Here is a 24,536-nt window from a genome sequence, read left to right as displayed (position 1 = left end):
AGGCTCTAAACATACCTTCAGCTGTTCAGAAACCCCGCTGGCTCCTTCCACCTCTGCTCCCTTATTGCTATAGCCTCAGAGGAATTCCCTTTCACCCCCAAACCCAAGATCCACTCTCTTCCATTCTTCTCCCTACGGAAATTGGTACTCCTTTAATAAGGAAAAAAAAATCCAATTTACTTAAAAAGAAATGGGATTTGCTCTTTAGATTTTGCTAAGCTTAGTTCTTGTCATTTATTTTAATTAGCTTCTTCCAATGGCTGCCTTTGAACAAATCTCCCAAACTCCATCACAGAAACCAAAGGCATTCTCTATCTAATTCTACTTAAAGTCCCAGCACATACCTCACCTCTTTCAGGAAAACAATCACAACATACTAGATCTAATCATGTATTGTAAATTCTATATTTGAATATTTAACATTTTATTGATCATCTATCTAATTGACAAAAATTCAAATGTTTGGCAGACTACTGGTGGCAAAGATGCAAAACACTTTAAATATGGCTACTGGTAATCATACGAAGTATGAAGTTTCTAAGTAAAGAAATTGGTTAAACTTTGGGAAAGTGGTAAAAAAAAATTATAAAATAAGATTTATCCTGTCTTTCCTATCTGAACTGTTAATCTTCAGTAAATATTGAAGAAATTAAGTTTCTTAATTCTAGTCATTAAATTTACAAGGAATGATAAGATTAGATTATCACTAATCTATATATATGAAAGGCTAAGTGTCCATCCTTCTGACTGGTCACTATGATGCGCACTGACCACCAGGGGGCAGACGCTCAATGCAAGAGCTGTCGTGATGCCACTGGCCATTTAAAAATAAATGGCACCATGGACATGGCGCGGACAAACCAACACTCAGCTTCCTCCAAGTGGGACACAGGCCCTGCCACCACCCTGGAGCAACACCCCACCAAATCGCAGCCAACGCTGCCAAGACCCCATGGCACAAAATGCGGCCCACAGCCCAGCCCAGTCCAGAAACAGTGGCTGTGGGCACTGTGTAATGACATCACATAGCAACGCCTGGCTTCCTCTCCCTAGCGACTAGCCTCCTTGCAGTTTCTTCAGCCCAGGAACCCAACTTGGTTTATAGCCAGGTGCAAACATTTTACAGTTTAACCAAATGTTTGTGAAGTCTTTTCCTGTGCCTCATCTCATTTGATCCTCACAGAAGTCCTGGAGTAGGTAGATAGGAGAGTCAGTAGAATACTATTTTCTTTTTATTAAAAAGGCACAAATAGCAATATTAAAATATTTCTTCTAACTAATTTCCTTTCAATATGCACGAATTCGTGCATCAGGACACAAGTAAAATAATAAACCTAAGTTGTTAAAAAACAAAATTCAAGTGAGTACATTTTAAAGATTTTGTTGGCTTCCTTTAATGATTCATGAATCAGGCAGCATCCAATCTAGCAGATGGAAAGAAGCTCCAAGGAGCTGTAAAAAGATGGAAGACTTTTATAGGCAGAACAGAGCATACACAAGGAAGCGCTAGACAAAAAAAAATGGATTAAGGAAAGCTCACCTTCTTTAGGGGATAACAAGGGTTTATCAGGCAGATTACCTAACTAGTGCTGATGAGGTGATTTCTTATAGACTGGTTTAAGACTCTGTTTCTGGTAGCGCTGAAACTGTAATTATGTTTGTCTTGTTTGGGTGATGTGGCAGTTAGTGTAAGTGTCTCCATTTTGGTCCTTTTGTATTGTTTTTAACAGTTATGAATGCAAAGTATCGCACACAAAAAGTCCACCTAAACTTATACTGATAGAAGTACACACACAACCGAGGAAGTAAAAGCCTAAAGGTAATCAAACTTCTAGATCTAAGTACAAAAGGAACATGTTAATAACTCCGCGGGGATGCAATCTTCCAAATTGGAAACTCTTATTGAGTATTCTCATTTTCATGGCAATATAGCTATTTGCATAAATTCAATGAGAATCTCTTCTCCTTGTAGCAGGACACAACTAGAAATGTTGGGTATGCTACCAAGATTTTGATTGCAATACCATATTTGGGAATGATATTCATAGAATCAGATGTGATCAGACAATTTTAAAGAATAAAGTATCCTGCCAGGCTGGCGTGGTTCAGTGGTTGATCATTGACCTAGGAACCAGGAAGTCATGGCTCAATTCCTGGTTGGGGCACATGCCCAGATTTCAAGCTAAATCCCCAGTGTGGGGCATGTAGGAGGCAGCCTATCAGTGATTCTCTCTCATCACTGATGTTTCTATCTCTCTCTCCCCCTCCCTTCCTCTCTGAAATCTCTCTCTCTCTCTCTCTCTCTCTCTCTCTCTCTCTCTCTCTCTCCCTTCAAAAAAAAATGCCTGGTCTTTTGCTATCAGGATTTGTAGAGCCCTTGGAGGTGAATAAGGAAAGTCACTTCCTGGTAGGCTCAGGAACCTCAGGGTTTTGGGGACCTTGAGAAGAGAGGAATTCACCCAAATCTATTTGTATTATAGGTGACATCTGATGGCAAATCCTTGGCTTGGCTTCTTAGCCTCAAGAGGCTTTTAAAAGTCCAAATTCCAGAAAAGGAGACTTAAAAAGAGCATATATGGTCATCACTATCCTTGCTGTACTTGTGTAAATAATCAGACCAAATTTATTTTGCAAACAAATTAGTGTTACTGTGATTATCTTTGACAGGAATGGGGGTGACTATAGATGGGAAAATATGTTTTCATGGAAAATTATTGCATACCCCTGTGGATATCAGCGTCTAGTCCTGTGCATTGCAGGTGCGGTTTTGTTATCTACCTGTATGCTGTACTGGATCCTGAATTCATTTAGTTTTCTCAAATATCTGGCTGTCATGATCCAAACTAAAGTTTCAAATTTGGCCCACCTTTCTGAAATGAAATAACTAAGTTTATTCTCAATCCTTTGCTTTAAATAAGTTCACACTGCAAATGATCTTTATCAATAATAATAATTTTAAAAAGAGGAATAATAATAATAATTTTAAAAAAGAGGAAGAAGAACGTCACAGCATCTACTTTGGCAGGATCAAAGCTTAAAATCTTAATGTAATTTTGTTCCCTCAAATGGAGATTTGGAGAAAAACTGGGAGAATGAAGTAACTTCAGAATTATGTGTGTGGGAGTATAAGGAAATGCAGTGATTTAGAGTGAACTGGTTTAAACTGGATGAAAAATCAAACTGCAGTGAAAACTTGGCCAGGCATTCCATTACCCCCTATGGATTGCTTAAGAAGTATCAGAGCTGCAATGGGAACCAGCTGAGGCTTTCTTATACTTCAGGACAGAGGAAAACCGAAAGTTAGTCTTTGCCATTTAACAAAACACAGAAGTAGCTTTGAACTAATTAAGAACACTTCTAAAAACTGTATTAGGATTTTTAGTTTTTAAGGCTATTTTGAGAAAGAGAAAATTCACCTGAAAACATTTTTTTTAATATATTTTATTGATTTTTTACAGAGAGGAAGGGAGAGAGATAGAGAGTTAGAAACATCGATCAGCTGCCTCTTGCACATCTCCCACTGGGGATGTGCCCGCAACCCAGGTACATGCCCTTGACTGGAATCGAACCTGGGACCTTTGAGTCCGCAGGCCGACGCTCTATCCACTGAGCCAAACCGGTTTCGGCCACCTGAAAACATTTTATGCCAAAGTCTGTCAGGATGCTTGCTGCCATTTCAAATATTTGAATTCTATAGGAAACATTGGCCAAAACTCATATTATTGTGTAACCATGACAAGATTTTCCTTTTTTTTTTATTGTTTTGCAAACAAATCGCTTATGTTTACAATGTACAGCTGTAGGTACCATTTATTTCTATAGGAGGACAAAACAAAAGAATTTCAAATTTATTTATAAAACACTATTATTTCAATACTTGCTTCCTTGTACTTTCTGAACATTCATATTTACATATTTTTAAATAAATTTTAGAAGCAATTTTTTGTCCTCATTTTTATATTTAACATAAATAATCTTGGATTGCTATAATTTCTTGCTATGATCATTCCAGATTTGTAATAAATATCTGTTTAATGATAAGAATGAGTGCCTACCTACAGTAATATCTGGAAGAAATGCCTCCCTGTGGGTTATGGCTGAGATCAACCTGGAGGTAATAAAATGAGAAAGCATCTTTCATTTCTATCATTCCCTCTGAGATGACGACAGAAGAACAGGATGGATAGTCCTGTAGTGCCCATTGTAAAGATTTACACAAATTGTTCCTTTCTTTCAGATTGCTGCTACTCTCCTCAGCATTGCATACTGTCATTAAATCCTCCACCCTCACTATTACAGCTTCCATTACCACCCACATGGCACTGCGGCTTTATCCATGGGTGGCAGATGTTATCACCATATGTCATCCGATCAATTTTCCATTCAAGGGTAATGTAATGTTTGGGGGAAAGCCAACTCACACTTTAGTAAAGGCTTTCTCTGTAGTCTTCATGAGCCGTAAATGCAAGCATCCTTTCAACTTCTTGGCTCTGATAGCTAACCAAAAAATCAGCAGGGATCTTAGAGATGCTTTGCATGTTTCTGTGTTAGCCGGGCTCTCTCTCACTGTCACCTGCCAAATTGTTTCCTATTAAGGAGCTTGGCACTATTTTGCTTTTGTCTACTTTCATCTCAGAATATGCCGGACAGAGAATCATTAGATCGATGAATACCCGGGGAGTGTAGCAGTCTCAGGTTCTGGTTCACGAGGCTGTTACTTCTTTTGTATTTCCAGTATCTCTATTTCACCTCCTTATTCCAGACGTTGGCACTGCTCGTAGTTGGAAATTCTTATCCCATATAATTATGAAGGGTAGTTGAATTGAAGACCTGATCAATTTATTTGCGCAGTTTTGATTTGTGCATACTTGCTCTCTCTCTTCTTCTTTCTCCCAACTCTACTCACACTCTTACTTTGGATTTATATCTTTCCGCATTTATTGATCTATTATTTGCCAGCTACTGTGTATACTCTGCATACCTAAGTGTTAAATACAATGTCATGCTTCTGAATTTTTCACATCATAAAGAAAAACCTTAGATTGTTTTGAAACCAGTCTAATCTAAGTCATTGCATTTCCCATCCATGTTGGGTAATTAAGATGTGGAATGTTTGGGAAAAGAGGAAACAATTACTTGTGTGTGTTTTTTGTTTTTAAATATATTTTTATTGATTTCAGAGAGGAAGGGAGAGTCAAGAGAGATAGAAACATCAATGATGAGAGCAGATCATTGATTGACTGCCTCCTGCACGCCTCCTACTGGAGATCAAGCCTGCAACCCAAGCATGTGCCTGCGCCCTTGACCGGAATCGAACCTGGAACTCTTCAGTCCTCAGGCTGGTGCTCTATCCACTGAGCCAAACCAGCTAGGGTAGCAATTACTTGTTTTTATTATCATAAAATGATCTCCCTCTCAGCTGAAGCTGCCTACAATTTGGCATAGAAATTTCTGTTTACATTATCCACAGTCACCAATGATCACTGGACTTGCCTTTCTGCAGATATTTTCTGTTATTTTATGTCTTTCTTGATCTGTGAGAACTGAAAGGTTAAAGTTGGTGGTGCACGGGTCAGCTAAATAGCAATCTCAGATGGTGAATAAAGAAAAATGGAATTTATTTAAAGAAAAGGGGATGGGGAATGGGGATAGCCAAAGGGAAGGGCTACATAACACTGAGCCAAAAAGTACTGGGTCCATGATGGCAGCAAAAATATACTTAGGACAGCGAAACAAGGAAGGGCATAGAAGAAGCAATAGGAGAGTCTACGCTGGGCTGCTTTGGCTCATAGGGAAGTCAGAGAAAAAGGGTGCTGGAGGTAGGTTCAGGGGTTAGCCTGGGACCAGCTGCCACTGCCCATTGTTCCCCTGGTTGCAAGCCTCATGGGGCCTCTTAGAGAGGAAGGGAGATGGAGCTGGTGTGCTCCCATTGGGTCTTTTGTCCTGAGCATATTTATCTCTCTCTTGCAGGTAGAAATCTTAGAGGAGGCCTCAGGGGGTTGTCTCAATAGAATATTCATCAGCTTTCCAGGTGTGCTCTTTCAGGCTGTGCTCTGCACTAACTGGTTGGTGCCAGGGCAGGGGCACATTAGTCAAATGTAGCTGGTCCTTAGGCAGCCATGGCATTACTTGTCTGTTTTTGCTGTTTTCCTGGGCCTGGAGCTGAAACACAACTGAAGCCTAGATGTTGTCTTTAGGGAGGAAAGGTCAGGGGTCCAAACCACAGGACCAGCGATATGCTAGGGGAGGAAAGGTCAGGGGTCCAAACCACAGGACCAGCGATATGCTAGGGGAGGGAAGGTCAGGGGTCCAAACCACAGGACCAGCGATATGCTAGGGGAGGGAAGGTCAGGGGTCCAAACCACAGGACCAGCGATATGCTAGGGGAGGGAAGGTCAGGGGTCCAAACCACAGGACCAGCGATATGCTAGGCGAGGGAAGTCACCCTGAGGACAAGGCTCTTGTTCTCCCAGTTTGGGCCCTTGCTAGGTCTCCGGGGCTTTCTGCCCTGGCGTTTCTGTCCTGGGCCCATCATCTTGCTCTGCTCCTGTCTGTCTAACAATAACCAGTCATTACGGTGGCATTTCAAGTACAGACATTCTGCACATTTTCATAAAATAAATCACACCTTTGAAAAAATTTCTTACTGTGCTTCCAGAAGACAAGTAAGTTTGTGAGTATTTGGGACAACATGGAATAATGCCTTTAGACCCAAAGTGATATCCATCTTTTAATGAGTTACAACTCATGTTCAAACATCATATAGTTTAAGGTTTAAATTACTTGTTCTTAAATTAAAACTTTATTTTAATTTAAGAAAAGCATCTACTATGTTGTTTATTCATGCTGACCTATAAAGTTTTCTATTGCTTATTCTCATTTATTTTATTAGGCACTCCCTAGGGAATGTGCATAGAAGCAAGGCACTTGGATATGTTTTATGTTTCTCAAAAATATTTTATTAATGTCACTTGATTGTTATGAAATTAACAACCCTATCTGCAGCTATTTTCAGTATGAATCCCTAAGGAAACCATGTTACCAGTTTTCTTTTGATTGAGAGTATCTCCTTACCAAGAAAAGAAAAACTGATACATCATTTGATCCACAATCTTCTTCTAACGTAAATGTCATATTTTGTGATAGTTTCGGTGTTGCTCACTTCCTCCACCCCAGGAAGGTCATATATATAGTGGCCAACCTTGAGCAACTGCACGTGCAGAACAGTAGTTTGACATCACCTGGTATTTTCCTATTCCTGGGCCCACGTCCATATACTGTCTCAATATCACTTATATGTGGAATTTTAAAAAGCCGAACTTGTAAAAACAGAGAACAAAATGGTGGTTACCAGAGGGAGGGAGTTGGAGTGGTCAGGACAGATATTGTTTAAGGATACAAACTTACAAACATTAGTAAATAAGCCCTGGATAGCTAATGCACAGCACAGTGAGTATAGACAGCAATACTGTATTATAATCACCAAACTTGCTAAGAGATTAGACTTAATTATTCCAACCACTAAAAAGAAAGGATGGTGATGCAACATGATAGAGATGCTAGCTAGTACTACAATAGCTATCATATTGCAATATATAAGTGTATTAAATTAACATATTTTACACCTTAAATTTACACATTGTTATATGTCAAATATATTTGAGTGAAAAAAAAAATAAAACTTAAATGTGCATGGGACTCACTTATGGATCCTGTTGAAATTGTGATTTAGTTTGCTGGCATAGGACCCAAGATTCTATATCGCAACAAGCCCTAGGGGCTGTTTGACTTCCATGAGCTGGCAGTGATGGCGAACCTATGACAGGTGTGTCAGAGGTGACACACGAACTCATTTTTTTGGTTGATTTTTCTTTGTTAAATGGCATTTAAATATATAAAATAAATATCAAAAATATAAGTCTTTGTTTTACTATGGTTGCAAATATCAAAAAATTTCTATATGTGACATGGCACCAGAGTTAAGTTAAGGTTTTTCAAAATGCTGACACACCGAGCTCAAAAGGTTCGCCATCACTGTAAGGCCGTAGACCTCGCTGTGGCCTTTGATGGGGCCTTTTCTCGAAGTTCTCTATTCCTTTGGATTTTTCTACACCAGTTTTTTGGGGGGACTCCCCTCCTTGCTAACTGTTCCTCTTAAGTATCTTTTCTTTATAGGACTTCCTCTGTTTGTTCTTTATGAATGCAAGTCATCCCCAAAGCTTCATCCTCAATTTACTTCTTTTTCTAGAGTAATGATTCCCGAAGTTTAGTACACAAAGAAAGTTAGCTTGGAAATTTATTGAAAATGGAGCTTCCTAAGCCCCACTGCAGAGCCTCTGATTCAGTGGTGTGGGGTGGCGTCCTAGTCTGTACTTTTAATTTTTAGAAAGAAGTTTCTTAGGCCACAATTTTGAGGAGATTGGCCCCAAGGACACTCATTCACTTTTCATTGCATTAACCATACCATAGTCTCCAAATTGTACCTAGACCTCAGACCTATTCATGATTTCAACTGAGTACATAATATTCTAATCTGGATATTAAAAAAAAAAAAATCAAATGTCCCAACTAAGTTTATCTCCCCCAACTCTACCACCTCTTCTTTTTCCTTTATCTAAGATAATGGTGCCTTAATCAAACCAGAAATAATCTGGTTCGAGTTTGTGTCCAAGGAACACTTGTCTACTGAGTCGCTGACCTAGAATAGTTAGCATAAAAATCCCCTGGGGTGCTAAATCACAAACTCCTCAAATGCTAATTCCTTAAGTGGGGGGGGGGGGGGAGTAACAAATCTGCATTTTTAAAATATTTTATTTTATTTTTTTATTTCAGAGAGGAAGGGAGAGAATGAAAGACAGAAACATTAATGATGAGAGAGAATCATTAATCAGCCACCTCCTGCACAACACCCCCACACTGGGGATCAAGCCCACACACCCGGCATGTGCCTGACTAGGAGTTGAACCGTGACCGCCTGGTTCATAGGTTGATGCTTAACCACTGAGCCGCACCAGCAGGGCAGATCTGCATTTTTAACTTGCTTCCCAGCAATGATTCTGATGCAGATGACCCAGGCCCCCATTTTTAGAAATGTTGTTCTAGGGATATTTTCAGCTATTCCTAGCTGTAGGACGACAGGGCCTTTAAAAGCATTTTCTAAGGCAGAGGGCTTAGGATGGAAATAAGGGATGGTTTAACCTTCCCCTTATCTCAAGCAGAGCCTTCCAAAGCTACTCCAAATAACTGTGCACACAGTAAAAATCATTACCCTTCTATCTACAAGTCAGTTTCAGGTGAAGTTACCAGCCACTCTCTTCCTAACAGTATTGACACCCCTAAACCCTTTCATACAGTTATTTCTAGACTATCAATATTTACCCTCATGACAGTTACTCTTGGAAATAAAGAATATTTCCTTGCTATTTCTCTCTCTTCTTTTTTCTCTTAGTCTTATTTCCATATTACTTATTTAAGAAATTAAGTTGCAAAGCCTATACATATCTCAGGTAGGTAGTAGATACCTCTAAGATAGAAATAACATCCATTGTTTAATTTACATCTCCACAAGAAAACATTATCAGACTACCTTGAGAAGCAGAAGCTCAATTAATAGTTCCTTTTATCATAAAGAATTATGGTTTGTATTATATTTTGAATATCTATAATAATAAAAGCATAATATGCTAATTAGACTGGACAGCAGAACAACCTTCTGGATGTTATTCCAGACGTGCTTTTAGATGAAGGTGCAGTGGCAGGGGCCAAGGCAGAGGCGGTTAGGGTGATCAGGCAGGCAGGCGAGCAGTTAGAAGCCAGCAGTCCTGGATTGCGAGAGGGTTCAGGCTGGGCTGAGGGACCCCTAACCCACCCCACCGTGCACAAATTTTGTGCACTAGACCTCTAATTAAGAATATACTGTGTAAATGTAGATAGATATATAGATATGGATAATGATATAAATATAGATATATAATTTAGATAGATATGGATATGGATATGGATATGGATATGGATATGGATATGGATATAGATATAGATATAGATATAGATATAGATATAGATATAGATATAGATATAGATATAGATATAGATATAGATATAGATATAGATATTTTGAATTCTTTGATAGTCTCCACCTAACATCCTTTACGCTGTGGATGAATTTGTTTTGTTGCCTTAAAGAATTCTAATGTGATGTTTTCCCCCATTGTTCTTTTTCACATGTTATGCTTTCTAGTTCAGACATGAGATGATTTTGCCCAAGGTTACTAGAATAAAATTGGAGTTTAATTAGTCACTTTGAGACATGGCAACTAAGTGCTGATTCCTTTTTATTTAATCTTTAACAAGCTCCATTATTTACATAGACCAAATTGATGCCAACACTTAAGAAATATGAAGGAATGCAAACCACACAATTTTGAAATATTTGAATATTCTAACATTCAGGATAACATATATTTTTCATACTGATTAGGCTTTGACACTGGTTTTAAATGGAAACAGTGCCAAACAGAGGTTGAAATGCAAATAGTATGATCTATCAATGTAGAAGGTCTGAAGTCAGTTTAATTTTATCTCTTTGCAAGACTCTAGATGCATAATATCATCTTGATGTTCAGCCTCAACCTGGTCTATCTGCATATCAAAATGTGCAATGAGGGGATAAATTTTTTCACTGGGAAAAACAGCGGGAGCTGAATTAATAGGCAATTTACCTCAGTTTCACTGTGTTTTGCTTTGATTTCAGCTGAGTGAGGATTGATTGACCCTGTTTTCCTAAATCCAAAGCAAGACATTTTCCTTCAGCTGAGTTCACCTACAGATATTTTTCATAGGCGCTGTTCTTTGAAATATCTTTCATCTCTTTATTCCTTTCTTCTCCATATTCTTTTTCTCCACTTCCTGTCTCTCTCCCAGCTGCAAGGATTTGTCTTCCAAAAGAGTGGGGGTGGGAGGGAGTCAGGGAGGGAACCAGAGCGGAGCGGGAACCAGAGAATGCCAGGATCTGGCTTTTGTTATTGGTTGGCTGCTGCCTGATGGATAGAAGAGGGAGGAGTGAAGTCTTCAGTCTGATCTGACGGAGCAGGAGTACAGAAACCATATTTACAGGTAAGGACAAACAAGAAGATAAAATGTTATTTTTATTCAAAAGAAAATGCTTCTCAATTCCCACTAAGAGAATTTTGTAATATGAAAGTCATTCTGAAGACATTTCCTGAAAGTATGTCCTTTTCATTGCTTGAGGGAGCTTTGTAGTGAGTAGTTCTTTCTCCCTGCAGAACCCTTAGCGGATAAAAACACCGGAGGCTTGTCTTATCCTGGGTAACTTTCTAGGCATGCGTTCCTGAAGCAAAATTAATTGATAAAATGAGTCATCGTGTGCCTTTTTTGCTTTTACTTAAGCTTATGTTGTTACGAATCAAAGGAGAGCTCGGGAAATTCCACAGGTCCTGGGAAAATGGACCTTTCTCTAAATATACAATGTATAATTTCATGTGGTGTCTTCTAATATTTACAATATAGCGAATGGCTTAGAAAAATAATTTTTGCTGGCTGTAGACCCTTTTAGCACTAATTTAGAATGAGTGATTTATGTGCATTTAATTCCTTTTAACTTTCTTTATTGATAAATCTTATGCTATTGAGTAGTTGCATCATTTTATTTAGTAAATTTTAAGCGTATGTTATATGTAAACTCTATACTTGTCAATATGCATGGGACTGCTTTCATTTTAAAAGCACAGAAACCTATTTGGGAAAAATTAAACATTACCATAAAAATTACATCATAATAGCCCAGTTTCATTGCTAGTTTCATTTATCAATAAAATATATCTGGATAAGAATTCCATCATAGTATTCATGTTGTTGGGAATATTTCTAGGCAATATTTTTTTAAAGCTGAAAAGTTAAGATTTTACTTTATCAGTGGCTTATATATGTTAATATTGTCTCCCCGCCACCCCCCTACTTAGGGAAAATACGAAAGTTCCAGATATGTAGACTGACACACTTACAGTAAATACATTGAAAAATTTTATTCCAAGTTATTTTATTTTATTCTTTTCTTAATTCATAAATATAGGTCAATAGGGTGGGGTAACCTTTGAAACACTGAGCTTTTTTAAAGAGAGATTATTACTGACCTGGGTCCATTGGCAATTAATTAATACTTGTTGATTGGAATAACAAAATAAAAGTCTTTCAATGATGTAATTGATTACATCATTTCAATGAAGTAATATATTTTTAAAATACTTTTTTTTAATGAATCACAAACTAATAGGAATGAATATAAATAATTTCTAAGGTTTTGGGGGGGGTCCTGTTTTTGCTTTTTGTAATTTAAAAGATAAGTTTTATCTTTAAATATCAGACAAAAACAACATTTCTTGCAAAATTTTTAAAAAGGGGAGGGAAACTACTGAATATTGGGTAACAATTATCTACATGAATGGAGAACTATCTTAAACTTCCTAAATGTACTAAATACAGAGAGTAATACTCTCTGTATTTAATACTCTCTGTATGTAAATACTTACATACTTAAGTGTCATAATGACCCAAGCAAACACTCTTGCATGGTTTATGTTAAACTATTTCTGGATTTCAAAAATTATCGTATGGTACTGAGCCATTGCCATGTTTCTCATTATTGATTCTTTTGATCATGGTTTTTAAAACAAAATGATAATAGAAATTAATCTACCTCCTAGGTTGGAATTTAGGATGACATATAAGACCAGATATTCACTGCCTGATATGTGTTAGAGAAAATAAGCCAAGGCAGTTATATTTTTTGGCAATTAAAAATTCCAAGTAAAGCTAACTCCAGGAATGAAGGAGAATTGATGAAAATGAGAGAGCAGAGTTCCACATGCTTTTAAATTATTCTGTTTCCTTGGAAACCAGCTGCTGCAGATGCATGTTGCTTTCTTTGGCTAAAAATATCATCCTTTTAATAATCACTAAGGGAAAGGTTCTGAATAAAACCAGTGTATTGTTGCTGTTTTTTATAATTTCCGTAATGGTTCACATATTTTGGATGAAATGTAGATAAACCCTTTCTCAATAAGCATCTGCTGTTACCACTGGCAGACGCCGGTGTGAGCTATCTCCATGAGATAACTATGGTAGTCTTTACTGCAGAGACTGAGAGAGAGAGAGAGGGAGAGAGAAAGTGAGCTGAAGTGGAGGCATATTAGATTGAGAATTTTTTTAACTTAAATATTCAGACCATGTTTCATTAATGCAGTTATTTCTTTACCTTTGTGATCCATCTAATATATAAAAAATTACACATTGCAACAATCTAAAAGTGGTTTAATATTATTAAACAGCACCTAAGACGATTTTTTGTTATTAAGGTAATATATTTGAAACTTAATAGAAATTATCATAAATTCATATGTGCTCTTTTTTGTTTTATTAGAAGCCTTTTGCTTTTACAGAAATAAAAATTTATTTTATCTAACTTTTCTTTATTGTCATATTTTACCCTAAGCAATTTCTTAAATTAAACACTTTCATTATACATTGTTATTCTCTCAGTTATTTGGTGAGGAAAGAAAATTATCATAAAATTATTACTTTTTTCCTATTTTATTGTAATTTAGATGAGATTTCTAACTCTATTTTCTCTTTTGTCAGTTGTTTTTGACATAACACTTTATTTTCATAATATTAAACTTAGCCTCTTAGATTTAGTGTCAGCAATGTAGCAAATAAAGTATCATGTAATTAAACCATGTTTTAATGTATTTAGTATTTGGCCAATACATTACTTAGAGTTAAATGAATTTGGTATGTAAGTATGTTATATTTTAAAAAGAGATAGTATAAAGGGAAGTATTCAGTTTTTATCAATTAACATGAGCAAAACACTTTAGTGGCAGTACTTTCAGCATAAATACAGATGACGTTAAAGAATATGCTGACAAATTAGGCTAGTAAATGGATTATGCAACCTGTGCAAAGAATCCTCATTTTAAGGCACAATCAAAATTATCAAGTATATTTTAAGCTCCTGAAAATAATGCATTTCATAGTCTTACTCTTAACTGCAGATATTTTTTAATTACTGTTTATTAGTAGTATCTCTTTACTGCTTTATGCTTCTCTATTTGCTAGAAGTAGCTTGCCATATTCGTATGTGAGTTTACAACGGTCTTTTAAGTTTCACAAAATGTATTCAGGAAAATGAAATATTAATAGCTTCCTCTGCAGTATAGCTAGATAACTTAATATCTATAATGAAAATATGCTAGTTTGGCAAGTAACCCTACATTACTGGAAATGGAAGGCTGGGATTTAAAAGAAACAGAAATTATACCAGGTGGAAAGCTTCGGTCAGGTTTCACACTGTTATGTAGTTAAGGTACAAACTAATGAAAAGGCACATTAACAATTGTACTATGGTAGGTCATAATTGAAAAATATTGATCAGAAGTATTTTTGACTTAGTACATATTTACTACCTAATAATATAATATAGGGCTTATGTTAAGTATAGAATGGGGATTGGTTCAGAGCAGCACTATTACTCTTTATTTACCATTTTGTGAATCAAGAAGCAAGTAATGGGTTTAATTATCAAGCTAACTATCACATTTGGATGTTTCACACATCTCCTTGAATCAGTTGACAGATCATTGGATTTCTGTCAATTGTTTTGATCTCAGTTATATTAGACTAACTAGTTTGACATGAAAATTGTTGAATACACATACTATGAGAATACAGACTCAATGTAGCTTTTGAAGCATTTAATTCAAGATTATGATGACCTTGATAAATGTCAATACTAATTCTAAGGATCACGCTTTAGCAAGAAATGCACTTGACATGAGATCAAATTTGCCATTCATTTTAGTCTCATGGCTAAAAAAGTAAATAGTAGCCATATGATTTATTTCCAAAGAGTCTTGTATTCTAGTTAGATCAAGCGCTTAACATATCTTTCACTATAACAACAAAGGGTGGTGCATACAATATATTACTATATTTCTCCTGACTCACATGCACATTTACAACAATATTATTTTAAACAAAAACATCAACCACCAGGTAAAAGTAATTCTTATGTAAATGTTTGTATCTTTATATAGTGACTATAAAGTTTATAAAGTTATTTGGCAAATACTCATTTGATTTTCATTATTTTCCTTTGGATATTTTAGCCTTTCATTACCCTAAGAGCATGGGAGTGGCCTGTAGAGATAATTCCTTCCTGGATTGCTCATTTTCCTATGAAGGAAGTAAGATGCAGTTTCACAGTGATTTTTTAGTGGGAAGCCAGATAATTTGCTTAGGCAAAAATCACAACAGCCAAACACAGGCTCAGTCATCCTACCCTTTTCTTATACCCTCCCAATGACAGACACTCATTATATTTGGATCTAATGCATTAATTACTGGATGAAAGAACAGCAGAGTTTAGGAGGACTTTGAAAAGTGAAAAATCATGGCGTGGCCAGATGATTCCCAATGCATAACAACACAGGAAATTTGGAGATGTGCAGAACGCTCCCCTTGGTATTCTGTGAGCCTGATCGCTTTGACTTACTGTCATAGTGCCCTTGACCTTCTGTGAGTATGTTGTCAATGTGAAAAATGCATTGCAGCTTTGTTTTCTAGTAAGTGTTGATATAGTTAGTTGTCATGTTGTGGATATATCACATTACATTTAATAAATGACACAAATAATTTCCTAAACAGGACTCCTGAATCTATTTACAAAGATTTTCATTTCCTTTTCTATCCCACTTAGGTTGGCCACAGAAAATCAATATTTGTCATTCATCCTCACCCAGGTTATACTGGTTGTAATGCTGTCAGAATATTAGAGCAGAAGGATGATGGGAAAGGCTTTCAAATGTTATTTTAAAAAAATTCTTGCTTTGCTTTCTCAAAATTTCTTTTTTGAAACTCATAAAGCTCATATTTCAAATGTTAGATTGTTTGGCCACTATGATCTGAATCAGTAAAGGGCCACGAGTGGACACTCTCATGCTGGTCCCTGAAGTCCCCTAGGACTGTCACATGGGTAACTCTGAGCTTGAGGACTCCAGTATAAGCTTCTATATTCAGAGATCTTCACACATCTTATGGGCAGCGCCAATGAGAGCAGGCTCAGGGTCACCTGAGGCCTTTCCCATGGCCCTTTTGTGTGGTCATTACAGGCACTTCCTTGACCTCTCTATAATCTTTTATTCAGCGATCTCAATTTAATTCTCAGTACTAGCAGCTTCTTTTTCTTTGCATCAGCAACACCTAATATAATGTCTGATACATATTATGTGGTCACAAATTGTTTTGCTGACTGAATAAATGAGTGAATAATCTTGTCAGTCATCTTACCCTTTTCTTATGCCCTTCCAATGTCAGCCACTCATTACATTCTAAGATAGTCCCTTCCTTTCATGTGCTTCTCTGTTAATGCTCTTCAAAGTGACAGCTTCCATGTCACTTAGATGCCATTAGGCCATGGAAAATTTTGTATTGCAGACTTTTTATTGTATGCACTCCATTTGAGTACTTATGTTAAGCGCTTGAGTAGGAGTACTTTACAGGGAATTTTGTCCACATTTTATGACTCTCTGCACTGTGCTATTTTGTAATACCACTATTCTGTTTCTGATATACATATACACACCGGTCATCCAATAGTACATCCATGGATTGATTGTATACTAATTATAATTTTTATATTAACTTGTAATATAAATGTTAAATAACACAGTGATACTGTCCAGCTGGTGTTGCTCAGTGGTTGAACATCGACCCATGAACCAGGAGGTAATGGTTCAAATCCTGGTCCAAACACATATCTGGGTTGCAGGATTTGTCCCCAGTAGGGGGCATGCAGGAGACAGCCGATGAATGATTCTCTCTCATCATCGATGTTTCTATCTTTCTCTCAGTCTCCCTTCCTTTCTCTGAAATCAATAAAAACATATTTTAAAAAAGAAAATATAGTAATATGTATTTTACCTGTCTCTGAGTGCATATATATATATATATATATATATATATATATATATACACTCTTATTTATTGAATCCCCACACCTTTGATTAAAATTGTTCAGAAATATTGTTCTGCTCTTCTGCCATTTATATTGTGTTCTGATGAACAATTCCAAGCCATAATGCTTGGCAAGTAACAGTGCTGAATCAGGTACAAAGAAGCCAAGAGTATATGCTGAGAGTTAATCCAGCTATTTCACTGGAGTTTAATATGTCAGAAGGTAAAGGTAAATGTAAGCAGATAATATGGGACATGAAGAAGTGTGTACCGCAGCCAGGTAGAACTGATAAAAAAGAAAGTGGATATATGCCCTGATTTGATATCTGGGAGTCTGACGACAAAGAATGATTGCTAATATATCACAAATGTGTTCAGTTCATTTATATGGGAACTGTACTGTGGTATACATTTATACTCTTTAAATGGATGATTCAGTCACCCAGCCAGTATGCTGTTTCTAAAAATGCTTTCTCTGAGCTAATGGGGTCTTGTAACTTGGCTTACCTATTAGTTCTGTAGGTGGTGCAGCATAATGATTGATGGAATGTGTAATGGACTTTGCAATCATACAGACTGTAGTTCAGCTCCAGACATGGCATCTTACTGCTGGTGTAAATTTGGACAAGTTATTTAAACTATCTGAGCCAGTTTCCTTTTCTATAAAATCAGCTATCTAACTGTGTGATATTGTAAAGATTGATAGGTCGGTGTAGAACATTTTTTACCACAGAATTTGGGCGTAGGAATTGCATGCAATTTTAGTTGTTATTGCTAGTCATCCTTTTTGTTTATAAGCCAAGAATGGAAGAAGCGAAATAATCCTGAAGGTTTTCAATAGCTTCCTAAATATTATTTCTCATTAAGGAATTACAAAAAAAAAAAAAAAAAAGACAACAAAAATTCTTCTATATTGGCTAATTTTTCTATTTTTTTCATATTTCTATAGTTAAATCATTGGACATCAACTGACTGGTTAAGTTAGTATTGTATGAGATATTAGAATTGTGGAGGCAATTCTAGTGGTGAAGAGTCAAGAATCAAGGGAAAATGTGCTGATTAAAAGTATGCTCATCAAATGCCAGAATGCCTTAGTTCGAATGCTGCTTGTAGCTATTAGCTGTATGACCTTGGCCTCATTCTCTAACTTTTCTGTGCTTCAGTTTTTAATCTGAAAATGGAATGGACCATATGGGCATGATGAAGATTTCATGAGTTGATATATGTTGTATTAGTTTTCCACTGCTGTGTAACAAATTACCACAAACTTAGCAACTTAATATTATGCCCACTTATTAGTGTATAGTGCTATAGGTCCTGCGCAGAGTTTCACATGGCTGAAATTATGGTCAGCTCAACTGAACTTTTGTCTGGTCACTCTGGAGGAAAATCTACTTCCAAGCTCTTTTTGACAAAATTCAGTTCCTTTTGGTCATGGGACTGTGGCCCCTTCCATTATCAAAGTCAGCCACAGGGTCTTGCACTGAACCCTTCTCACCCTTCATATCTGACCCTTAGATTTAACGTGTTCATGTGAATAGGCCAGGCCCGCCTGGACAATCTACCAGGTCACTGATTTGGGACCTTAATTACATATGAAGATTTCCTTTGCCATAAAAGGTGTCCGGAATCATGGGAGTGATATCTTACCATATGTGTAATCTTGGGATTATAAAAAACATGCACACTTAGAGGGTCAGGAATCTTGTATACAGCTTATGCTAGAAAGTTCCTGGCACATAGTAAACACTGTATGTGCATTTGTATCTGAAAAAATAACAGAACTGTTTAAAAATAGCAATGTCAGTAGTAATGGCAAGTATATGATAATGTGATATGCCAATCCACCATTAAATATGTAAATTGGTAGAAACTTTCTGCCAGGTAATTTAGCAATGTGTATTGAAAGCTCAGTAATTCTACTTTTAGAATTCATCCTAAAGATATACCAGAGGTATAAACAAAGACAACATGAAAGAAAATATTAATATATGATGATTTGTAATAATAAATACTTTAAAAAACCCACACATCTCCTTTAAAGTGTTAGTTGACATTATGGCATGGCTACTCAATAAAATGCTATGTAGCCTTAAGCACAAAAATAAAACTCAAATAAGACAAAAACACATAGTTTTGAAAGTTATTTAATGAGAAGGAAACATGCTCATGTTATAAGTAGAAAAATCCTAGGTTACAAAATTGCATATATGGTGTTAATCAATTCACACTCCTTCCCGGAGTGTGAGGTGGCATTTTGGCAGCACAAGGTCACTTGACAAGGGAGGGATCTCACCCTACAAGTCTCCTCAGATTGCTTTAGGTAAAACTGGGCTTCTAGAGACTTCTTAGGGAGCCCCAGCATCCCCATGGAGTTTGAGGTGGGCTTTTGGCAACACAGGATCACCTGACACTGTCCTTCTAGTCATGCTCATTCAGCAAGGGCATCGTCTAAAGACCTTATCTCCCCTAGTTTTCTGTGCTGTTGTCATCCATTCAATGCCTCAAAGTGCAAATAGAGTGTCTGGTCTCTCTCCTAATTCATAGCCCTCCTTTATACTAATCTGGCTAAATTATACTCTCAGCCAAGATTTTAGAGAATTGTTTTTGTTTTGTTTTAGCTATACTGCAAGGCATCTGGTGTACATAATAGGTATCCATGGAGAATGTAGAAGTTAACGATTATTAGGAGAGCACCTGCAGTGCATATTCTAACACTGTAAAACAGCTACTCAAAATCCCATGTTACAGGTAAGAAAATATGGCTCAGAGAAATTAATTAGCTTGCTGAAGAACTATTTAAGAATTGGTGAAAGCAGGTGTTCAAGCAACTGGCTTCACCCTCTTCACTATTCCAGTGATTCCTGGGACTCTATTTTTTTAAATCTCCCTAAGAAATTTTAATGATTAGCCTAGTCTAAGTTTTACAGCATTACACATCACCACTTTCCTATACCTAAAGGCAAATGAGTGGTAACAGTGCAGATTGCTTTTGTCTCCTAAGCTTTTTCTAGCTCTAGCCTCTCAGATCTTAAACTTCAAATTAACCCATGTGCTATTTTTGTTGTTGTTATTAATCCTCACCCAAGGATATCTTTTCCATTGATTTTTAGAGAGTGGAAGGGAGAGGGAGAGACAGAGAGAGAGAGAGAAACATTGATGTGAGAGAGACACATTGATTGGTTTTCTCCCGCACGCACCCCAACTGGCCCTGAGGATTGAACCTGCAACTGAGGTACATGCCCTTGACCAGGATTGAGACCCTTCAGTCCTTGGACCAAACTGGCCAGGGCGATGGGTGTGCTTTTAATTAGGGAATGCAGATAACAACACAAGTTCATATTAAAGCAATTCTTCCCATTTGCCTCTCAACACAAAGGAAGATGTACCAAATTCTCTGAACTTTGGAATGAGCATTTCTCCATAGATATTATAACCCAGGCTCACTTCTCTACCTCTTACTTTTTCTGTGACTAATAAGTTCTTGATAAAAATCAATGCCGGATCTCTCAAGTAACAAAAGTGTCCATCTTTGGGGAGTTCCCTTCATCCCTCTCTGACTTTCCCCCATGTCCTACTTTCCCCTCCAAATTCCAAGGACCATTCAATCTACTTTTGCTTTTATTCACTTTTATTTCACATCCATCACTAGCTTTAATTTCCTGTCCCCATTCTTACTCTAGTTTTTACCTATTAACATCTGGTGATCAATCCATATCCATGGGTAACTAATTCTTCATATTAGAAGCAGTATTGAGAAAATTATTTAATATAGCTTTCAAAAAGAATTATTGTATATAGGAGTAGTAATAATACAGTATTCTCATCAGATAAAGAAAATCTGGGAAACACAGAACCCTGTTGAAGGATTCTGAATAGAATTCTAAAACTTTTGACTTCTAACAAATATTGTAATCTTAAGTGCCAAAAAATATAAATAAGCCATATGTACTTCGCTATTTGCTAACAGTTTCTTCTAGCCATGTATTCTCAACAGCATTCTGTGTTATAGGGTGACTCTTAATATTGTTTAGGATTGCTTTCACTTGATATGTGGATGGAACAGTCTCAATCAAGGACATTTGCAGTAACTGTTTTCTCCCTCAGTCGCTCTCCTTTCCCACCTATTACTGCAGACATCTGAATAGGGGTAACATCTTAAACTCCCACATTTTAGCTTCTCCTGCCTGATCTCACCAACTGTTGCCATGGAAATAATTGTAGCATTGAAATTTTAGTACTACAACCAGAGTACACGACAGTGAAATCAGATTGGCTAACACAAATGAGGATGAGTCTCTCTCTTCCAACAAGTGTCTATTATACTTTGGGATATTTCTCCCCTACCCTTTCTCTGTGTTTACTCAGATGTCTAATTATATAGTTCAGTCTTTCTCTAATGACTTAGTGCAAGATTCTTCAAGGTCACCAGAAACTAAAAGCATAAATAGGAGCAAATGCATGCACAACTTATTTACATGGATTTCATAACAGCTAAGGAAAATTTTCCAAATAGTTTCCTGTAAATAGTTTCCTGTTTCCTAAAAACTTAAGGTATATCAATATTTTTTTTTAAATCTATCAACAGTTCTCAGTCTTTACAAGCAATTATTCTAAAAGTTTCTTAAATCAGTTAAAAATAAGAGCAATCTCTTCAACCAAATAATGGTCATATTAGGTCACCAAATGACTTTTTAAGTTGGAGATTGTCTGGCTTTCAAATAGGGTTAACCCAGATCCAGGGTCCTAGAACCCTGGCAATAGCAGGTAGTGGCTGTGTATTTGACATTTAAAAAATCTTGAATAAGAAACTTTAGGGAGGACGGTGGGTAAAATAATTATTAACTCTTTGCCTTCATTTTCCTACAAATTAGTAAATCTTTGATAGTGGTCACTATCCATATATTTGTTCTTATGTACCAAATTAAAAATGTATTCCTTTAGCCCTCTGGGGTGATAAAGGAAAATGTACTTTTTCATTGTTAATGTTATTTTAAAAAAGGAACACCACAGAGTGGTACAATGTATCTGAACGGATCCTATTTGAGACCTAGCTTGTAAGATGGCCTCCACAGCCTATCTAATAATAGGGTAGTATGCAAATTGGTCAAGACACCATCACAGTAATGACTGATCAGCAGGCTGCATGAGCAGCAGGCTCGAGTTGGTGGGGCCTTGCAGCGGGAACAGGGGTGGGGCCGCAGCAGAGGCCTCCCTCTCTGTGAGCCTGTGCCGGGGGTTAGGCAGGCATGCACAGAGGGAGGCCTCTGCTGTGGTCCTGCCCCTGGGGGTCCACAGGTCTCCCCTGGCTCTGGCCTACCTCTTTGGGGCAGTGGATTGCAGGGCTCCCACACTGTGACAGGGCATAGGCCAGGCTGGGGGATCACCCCCCGCCCCGAGTGCACGAATTTTGTGCACTGGGCTACTAGTTATAAAATAATTGGGAAGTCTAGAGACAGAGGTGGTTCTAGGTAAAATTAAGTAACCGCATTGCTTTGGGAAGCACTTTGACCTTTCCTCCTCTTCTAACATTTTCCTAAATTATTTCCCCTCAAAAGAAACAAATAACCTTTCCAGCCCTCACACTCATTAGGTTTTCTGACTTTAACTGCTCATCTGAGCCACTAAGTCATATCTTTCTTAATTCTTTTTTTTTTAATATATTTTATTGATTTTTTTACAGAGAGGAAGGGAGAGGGATAGAGAGATAGAAACATCAATGAGAGAGAAACATTGATCAGCTGCCTCCTTCACACCTCCTACTGGGGATGTGCCCGCAACCAAGGTACATGCCCTTGACCGGAATCGAACCTGGGACCCTTGAGTCCGCAGGCCAATGCTCTATCCACTGAGCCAAACTGGTTAGGGCTCTTTCTTAATTCTTAATCTTTTTCTTCTCCTGCCAAATTTACCTTTCCCTTTACCACAGGCCTTATGAAATGACAGGCCAATGAGTAGTCCTTTGACATTATAAACCAGGCTGTCACTACTATTTAAGCCCATAGTGACCTCCATCTCATCTAGAGTAATAGCCCAAATCCTCACAGGCTCTACACACTATAGCCCCCAATACCTATCTAACCTCATTGCCTACTATGCCCAGCCCAGGGCCTTGGTACCGTTCCTTTGACTCTTCCCCCAGATGGCAAAATTGCCAGCTCTCTCACTTCTTCCATGTATCAATGCTGCTTTCTCACTGTGACATTAGCTCATCAAAAAGTAGAATGTCCTGCCCTGCTGGTTGAGCATCAACTCATGCACCAAGAGGTCACAGGTTCAATTCCCACTCAGGGCACACACCCAGGTTGCGGGCTTGATTCCCAGTAGTGGGTGTGAAGGAGGCAGCCGATCGATGTTGAATGTTTCTCTCTCATTGATGTTTCTTTTTGAACCAAACTGACTAGGCCTTTAAATATTTATTATTCTTGTTGTTTTAATTGACTTCAGAGAGAGAGGAAGAAAGTGGGAGAGAGAAATAGAAACATGAATGTGGGTTGACGCTCAACCACTGAGCCACATCAGCCAGACTCTCATCCATGTTTCTGTCTTTCCCTCTCCCTTCCTCTCTCTCTAAAATCAATAAAAACATATATATATAATATATATATATATATATATATATAGTTCTTTATCAACCCAACTTGTAGTCACTATACCACTTACTTGCTTATTTTTCTCCATAGCATTGATCTCCATATGACATATATTTTAATTTACCTACCTGTTTATTATTTGTTTACCCCTTCACCAAAAAATACCCAGTAAGTGAGCACCATTAGAGAAAGTTGTTTTTTTTTTCTGTGTTGTACTTTATTCTCCAGCATCTAAAATAGTCATTGGTACATGATGAAAGCTCAATCAATGTTTACTGAATAAATAATAAATGGCTCCTAAACAAAGGGCACCAGACAAACAAATATTTTTTCTATTGAATGGCATCAATGACTGAACAACATTTGGATTCCCTTTTGCAACAATCTGAACTGAGATAGACTGAAAGAATGAGTCAATTGGCGTTCAGATTTGAGATTTTTGGATATATTGAGGTAGAGGCAGGTCTCTCAGAAACCAAAACCATATGCGAGTTAGGAATATGAGGAAGCAGAAAGCATAGAAGGACCCCAACAAATATGTCCCAAAGAAATGTAGCTACCATCATTGAAGGAGACTGTGATCTGGACTTGAGTACAGGTACTCCCTTTGGCCTAGACATGCATCTCTTGTTCACCACAGTTCACACTACTACCACCCACTGTCTCCTTGTTTGTGAGAGCATTCTCTATTGTTCCTGTGCTATGATTCCCCTTAGGGTGTAGAAGTAGTTCTTCATACCTTTGTTACAAATAACAGTAGATGAGCCTTAGCTGGTTTGGCTCAGTGGATAGAGTGCCGGCTTGCAGACTGAAAGGTCCTGGGTTTGATTCCGGTCAAGGGCACATGCCTGGGTTGTGGGCTCAATCCCCAGTAGGGGGTGTGCAGGATGCAGCTGATTAATGATTCTCTCTCAT

General features: G+C 37.4%; 1 protein-coding gene across 1 annotated transcript in view; it reads left to right on the top strand.

Annotated features, from left to right (window-relative positions):
• The first annotated feature begins 11,036 nt into the window (after positions 1-11,036).
• Positions 11,037-24,536, top strand: part of CSRNP3 (cysteine and serine rich nuclear protein 3) — a 177,856-nt gene continuing 164,356 nt past the window's right edge. The window contains exon 1 of the mRNA XM_036320840.1: positions 11,037-11,112. The gene's annotated coding sequence lies outside the window, so the exon portion shown is untranslated. The remainder of the gene's footprint in view (positions 11,113-24,536) is intronic.

This window comes from Myotis myotis, unplaced genomic scaffold, assembly GCF_014108235.1.
Source record: "Myotis myotis isolate mMyoMyo1 unplaced genomic scaffold, mMyoMyo1.p scaffold_m19_p_8, whole genome shotgun sequence".
Lineage (NCBI taxonomy): Eukaryota > Metazoa > Chordata > Mammalia > Chiroptera > Vespertilionidae > Myotis > Myotis myotis.
The sequence above is the reverse complement of the archived record's forward strand: the minus strand, read 5'-3'. Positions and strand labels throughout refer to the sequence as shown.